Raw genomic sequence first — 6747 nt, forward strand, 5'->3', positions numbered from 1 at the left:
TATAGTCTCAAAAGTCCTTAGAGGAGGTAGACATGGCCTGATACCCGGTGGACAGCCTGTGAAGGGAATGACTTGCCCTGGGTGCCAGTGGCAAGACTTTTTTCTAAAAAAATATTTTTTTATTGATTTCAGAGAGGAAGGGAGAGGGAGAGAGAAAATAATTAATTGGCTGCTTCCTGCACACCCCCTACTGAGGATCTAGCCTGCAACCTGGGCATGTGCCCTGACTGGAATTGAATCATGACCTCTTGGTTCATGAGTCGACGCTCAACCACTGAGCCATGCCAGCCGGGTGGCCAGTGGCAAAACTTGAATAATTTCCTTTCATTAGGAAATTATTCAATCTTAACCCCTGATACCTGTGAATGTGACCTTATTTGGCAAGGGTAGACACTGAGTCTTCTGCCCACCATTGGGTGCTCTAGACAGGAGGTAGCCCCACAGTTGGAATACTGACATGTGAGAGCTGACACATGGGCCTACGAGTGCAGCTCAAGCCCAAAGGTTGGCAGTGGCCTGTTCAGACCCAGGGCTTTGAACATGGCCTGTGAACGACATGAATGAATCACTCAAAATCAGCATGTCACCACCATACTGATGGCCCAGTCTCATGCGATCCTGTGAAAGAAAGCCACACTAGCCAGCAGAAGCGAACCATTTGCTAGGTCACACCCCTTGGAGCTGGCCAGAGAGCCCTGGGACAGCCCCATTAGGTATAAGTACCAGAGTTCATCAGGGGAACTGTCTGGCCCCATACATGGGGTAGAAGGTAAGAGAAACCCCTCTAAAAAGGAAAAGTGGGGATCAGGGCCCACTTAGGTCCTGGTCCAGACTCAGGGTGCCTCACTCAAATGGTACTTATGGCCCTAGCCAGTCCCAGCCGCTAGAGGGGACTGTAGACCACTTTAAGAAAGGTAACCCAGAGCAGGGGTCCTGATTGCTTATTTGTGGTGTGGTACAAGGTATACTAGGTTCCATATCATCTTTCATTAGGAAAGTATTCAAGTCTTAACCCCTGGTGCCTGTGAATGTGACCTCGTTTGGAAATCATGTCTTTAAGATGTAAGTTAAGATGAAATCATACCAGATTAGGGTTGGCCCTAAATCCACTCACTAATATCCTTATGAGAAGAAATAGACACACACAGGGAGAATGCCATGTGACTATGGAGGAAGAAATTAGAGTGATGCATCTGAAAGCTATGGACCACCAAACATCTGAAGCTAGAAGAGGCTGTTAATGTATGAAAACATTCAAACCTGTAAAGAATTTTTGTGAGTTTCTTTGAGCCAAGCTGTCGACAATTGCCAGGAAGCAGAACCTCAACGTATTGGGATAATGCTCTAGAGAATGGCGGGTTTTCACCTTGTTTTTATACATTACAATGAAAGGAGGAGACGTAAGTGGGTTACATGAAATCTATTGGTGATAGATTAGGGAGGTGGGAGAAAGCAAAGTGGGGAAATCTCTGGGGTTGGATAAAAAAGTAAAATTATAGACACATACTTCTTTTTTGAAATATTTTTTATTGTTGATAGTATTATAGATATCTCCTATTTCCCCCCTTGTCCCCCCTCTCCCAGCCCCTACCCACCCCCCCATCAGGTCTTCACTACCCTATTGCCCCTGACACATACTTCTTTTACATAAGTGGGTACAGGATAGTTAACTGTCAACAATTAACAAGATAACAATAAGAATGAGGGGCTATGTGGTCTCTGTCCTGGTGCCCTGGCCATTGGTTGTGTCCTGAGGGGTCTGGAAAAAGGGAAGTTACAAGTTACTATGACATTCCACAGGTATGTTATCTAGATGCAAAAATACAATAGGCTCAGTAAAGATTCAAGTTGATCTTTGTCAGGGAAGATACCCTCCTAGGACAGTGGTTCTCAACCTTCTGGCCCTTTAAATACAGCTCCTCATGTTGTGACCCAACCATAAAATTATTTTCGTTGCTACTTCATAACTGTAATGTTGCTACTGTTATGAATTGTAATGTAAATATCTGGTATGCAGGATGGTCTTAGGCGACTCCTGTGAAAGGGTCGTTCGACCGCCAAAGGGGTCGCGACCCACAGGTTGAGAACCACTGCCCTAGGACATGACTACCCACTATAAACTGCTTTTAAATTAAAGGTTTTAATTTCAGACCATCCTTTGTGGTTACTTTAGGTCTCTGAGTTTGCAAGGCCAACAGGCCGGCCCTCCCTGAGTTAGTGACATTAGCATGTGGCCCCTTTGCATCCACAAGGCCGGAAAGGATCTTTCCCTAGAGCCTTCAGAGGGAGAACGGCCCTGCCAACACCTTGATTTCAGACTTCTGACTTCCAAAACCACTGGAGAATAAATTTTAAGGCAGAAAAAGGACTCAGCAGACATTTACTGGGAGCCTATTCTGTGCCAGGCACTGGGAATACAATGGTGATTAAGGCAAGGATTCTGCCCCACGTTGCTGGCAGCAATACAAGCAGTAAAGCAATGAATGGAGGGGCTTTGAGAATAAAGGCATAATACTCCAGGACTCCATGTAGTCATTCTTATGGTTATGATTTATTACAGTGAACGGACATAAAGCACAATCACCAAAGGGAAAAGGCTTACAGGTGAACTTTGGAGGGAACCAGGAACAAGCTCCCATGACTCCTCTCCCAGGGGAATCACACAGGACATGCTTAATTCCTCTAACAATAAACTGTAACAACACATCGGAAATATTGTCTACAGGGAAACTCACCTGAGCCGAAGAACCCAAGATTTTTATCAGGGGCCAGTCACATAGGCTAGCATATACCAAAGTCCCAGACCCCCAGAAGGAAAGCAGGTGCTCAGCAGAAACCAGTGTTTGTACAGTTTAGGTGTAGTGAGCCACTCATCATTTAGAGAGCGGTGGAAACCCTCCCCAGATCTGAGTTCCCACATGCCAGCTGTATTAGCTGAGGCTGCCATTCACAATACCACAGACTGGGTGGCTTAAAAAACAGAAATGTATTTCTTATAGTTCTGGAGGCCAGAAGTCCAAAATCAAGGTGCCACCAGGGTTGGTTTCTGGTGAGGACTCTCCTCCTGATTTGTAGATGGCCACCTTCTCACTATGTCCTCACATGGCCTTCCCTCTGTGTCTGCAAGGAGAAAGAGATCTCTGGACTCTTCTTCATATAAGGACACCAGTCCTATTGGATTAGGGCCCCACCTTTATGACCTTATTTAATCTTAATTACCTTCTTAAAGGCCTCATCTTCAAATATAGTTGCTTTGGGGGATTAGGGCTTTAACATATACATTTGGGGTGCGGGGGGTGGGGTGGGACGGGGACACATGATTCAGTCCATAACAATAACCAAGGGCCAAACTTGCAGGCTTGAGGACAAGTCTCAAGTCTGCTCTACTCTTTCCTGCACAGGGTCTGTACCAAATTACAGAAGCCTTGAAATGGCTGCCAATTCCGTTGCTCCCTAGGAGGAGGGGTCCCCATTTGATGCTGGTGGTCCAGATTACAATGGCTCTTTCCATGCGGGTTGAGAACCTTCCTGCCCCTTGGCCACAGCTGAGGAGAGACCAGAAGTTGATGTGTGAGCAGAAGGTAACCCTACATGGAAAGAGCCTAACAACTCATGCCAACAGAGGCACCCATATTTGATGGCCGTGATCAAAGCCTCTCTTCAAGAAGTGATATGAAAGGGTGTGGCTCAGTGGTTAAGTATCTACCTGTGAACCAGGAGGTCACGGTTCGATTCCTGGTCAGTTCGATTCCTGGTCAGGGCACTGTTAGGTCGCTGAAGGAGGAATGCATGAGGCCAGAATGGTGAGGGATTACGAATTTATTTGATCATCTGCACACCAGGTGGCTGAGCCTGGATGGCTCCAGCACCCAGTGACGGGAGGCAGTGGCTTTTAAAGGATTTTTGGCAGGCGTTTTCTGGGTGGAGAATTCCCTGTGCATACACGGAGGGGAGATAATGGAATGTGGTTGCCACAAGTGAAATGTGGTCTCAGCAAAGGGAATGTCCATAGTGAAATGGCCTGAAAAGCCAGTTTCCGGGGGAGGGATATCAATTCAATTATTTGATCAGACCTAACATGCACATTCCCGGGTTGCGGGCTCCATCCCCAGTGTGAGGGGCGTATGGGAGGCAGCTGATCAATGATTCTCTCTCATCATTGATATATCCCTCTCCCTCTCTGAAATCAACAAAAATATATTTTTTTAAAGAAAGAAAAACAACACATAAATAAGCACTAACTGAAAACATGTCAAATGACCAGAAAGGAAAGTATGACATTGTTCAAAATGTAGCGCTGGAGATCCAGAATGACTCCACAAGCACTTCCGGTGCTGAAGGGAACAGTTTATAATAACGCTGTAACGGTCATAAGCCTGAATGTACTAAATACTAGAGTGGCAAGATGCAAAAAGTATAACCTCCAGGAAATGCAACAAATGGATCATGGAAACAGAAGCAGCAGACTTACCTTTGTCAGCCTAGGATAGATCTAGTAGTCACAGCAAAAACAGTATAATTAATAAAGCTCTAGCAAGTTTATTCTCTTATACCCATGAATACATTTTTTAGTCAGTAACTATGGAGCATTAATAATCGTTGATACTCATGTTAGGCCACAAAGAAAATTTCAATAAATTCCAAAAAGAAGAATGAATCCACATTACATTCTTTGGCCAAAATAAAATAAACTTGGATGTAAATAAATAAATGGATAAATAAATCACAAAACTCCAATATCTTTGAAAGAAGTTTACTTTCTCTTAAGCAGCTCTTTTTGTGTGTGTTCTCCTAAGCAACTCTTGCATCAATGTATAAATAAACCAAAATTTGCAGAACATCTAGAGTAGAAATATTGAACAATTTTTGTTATGAAAACATTACCTACCAAAATGCATAAGATACAATCTCAGAGCAAAATGCATAGTTTAACATATAAAAGATATAGTTGAAAAATCCCAAACAATATACCCAAAACAAAATCAACAGACAAAAGATAAACTGGGGGAAATATTTGCAACACATGAAAGACAAAGGGTGTGAGATTGTGATTTATATTTATATTTTGTTTTTGTCTACAGTTCCTGGCTCTAGGCTCCCCAAACCCTTGGAATTTCCTAAGTGTTGGGAGTGATAAAGGTGTCTCTTGTTATGTTAATGATGTTACTTTGCAAAGCACCTAAGGATTGGGGCTGGTTGCCAGAGAAACCAACCAAGTGATTAGAGGATTAGGACTTTCAGTACCACCCCCTGGCCCCTGGGAAAGGGAGAGGGTCTGGAGCTTGAGTTCAATGACCCAAGACCATGATTTAATCAGCCATGCCTCTGTAATGAAGGCCGCTTAAAAAAGAAAAGAAAAAAAGGATGGGGTTTGGAGAGCTTCTTTTGGTGAACACGAGGAGATTTGGGGAGAGTGGCGTGCTGAGAGCATGGAAGATTGCTCTGTACCCTTTGCCCAAACCTTGCCCTAAGCATCTCTTCCATCTGGCTGTTCCTAAGTCATATCCTTTCATAATAAAGCAGTGATCTAGGAAGTAAATGTTTCTCTCAGTTCTTTGACCCACTTGAGCAAATTAAACCCAAGTTGGGGTTGTGGGAACGTCCTAGTTATGCCAAGTCAGACAGAAATACAGTTGGTAACCTGGCCTTGAGACTGGGGTCTGAAGTTGACTGGGACCTAGCCGGTTTGGCTCAGTGGGTAGAGTGTCAGCCCCTGGACTGAAGGGTCAAGGGCACGTATCTTGGTTGCAGGCTTGATCCCCAGCCCTGATCGGGGTGCGTGCATTTGGAAGGCAACCAATCCATGTGTCTCTCTCACATTAATGGTTCTGTCTCTCTCTCCTCCTCACTTTTACTCAAAATCAATGGGAAAATACCTAGTATCCTTAGGTGAGGATTAACAACAAAAAGGATGAAGTTGTGGGGACAGTCTGTGAGTCTGAGCCCTCAACCTGTAGAATCTGATGCTGTTTCTGGTTAGATCATGTCAGAATTGAGCTCACTTGTAGGACACCCAGCTTGTGTCAGAAAAATGCTTGTTGGATGTGTAGGGAAACCCGCCCTCACAGTGGAATTGGGTCCAGAACCCAAAAGAAAGGGCTATCTTCTTTAATTTATAAATCAATAAGGAAAGACAAAAAGTGACTAGAAAATGGACAAAAGATATGAATGGAAAGCTCACAAAAAGGAAGACAAATAGTCAATAAACATGTAAAAAATATACTCAATTTCGTTCATAAGTGAAAAAATTCTAATCAAACAATGAGATATATTCTTTTCACTTTTCAGATCGATGGAAATGTATACGTTCTCTAATAGCCACTGCAGACAAGAATATGAGGAAATGTGATAATACACAGAAGGTGAAAGTATAAAATTAAACAAGAGTTTTGGAGGAAGTTGGGCAATATTGGTCAGTTTTCACTTTATACACATTTGACCCAAGAATTCCATTGCCTGGAAGTTACTTTTTTTTTTTTAATATATTTCTTTATTAATTTCAGAGAGGAAGGGAGGAGAGAGAGATAGAAACATCAATGATGAGAGAGAATCATTGATTGGCTGCCTCCTGCACGCCCCCCGCTGGGGATCAAGCCCGCAACCCAGGCATGTGCCCTTGGCCGGAATCAAACCTGGGACCCTCCAATCCGAAGGCTGACGCTTTATCCACTGAGCCAAGCCGGGCGGAAGTTACTTTTTAAATTTATTTTTAAAAAATATCTAGCTGTCTACATATTTTTAATGGAA

Source organism: Myotis brandtii, unplaced genomic scaffold (assembly GCF_000412655.1).
Source record: "Myotis brandtii unplaced genomic scaffold, ASM41265v1 scaffold2579, whole genome shotgun sequence".
NCBI classification, from domain to species: domain Eukaryota; kingdom Metazoa; phylum Chordata; class Mammalia; order Chiroptera; family Vespertilionidae; genus Myotis; species Myotis brandtii.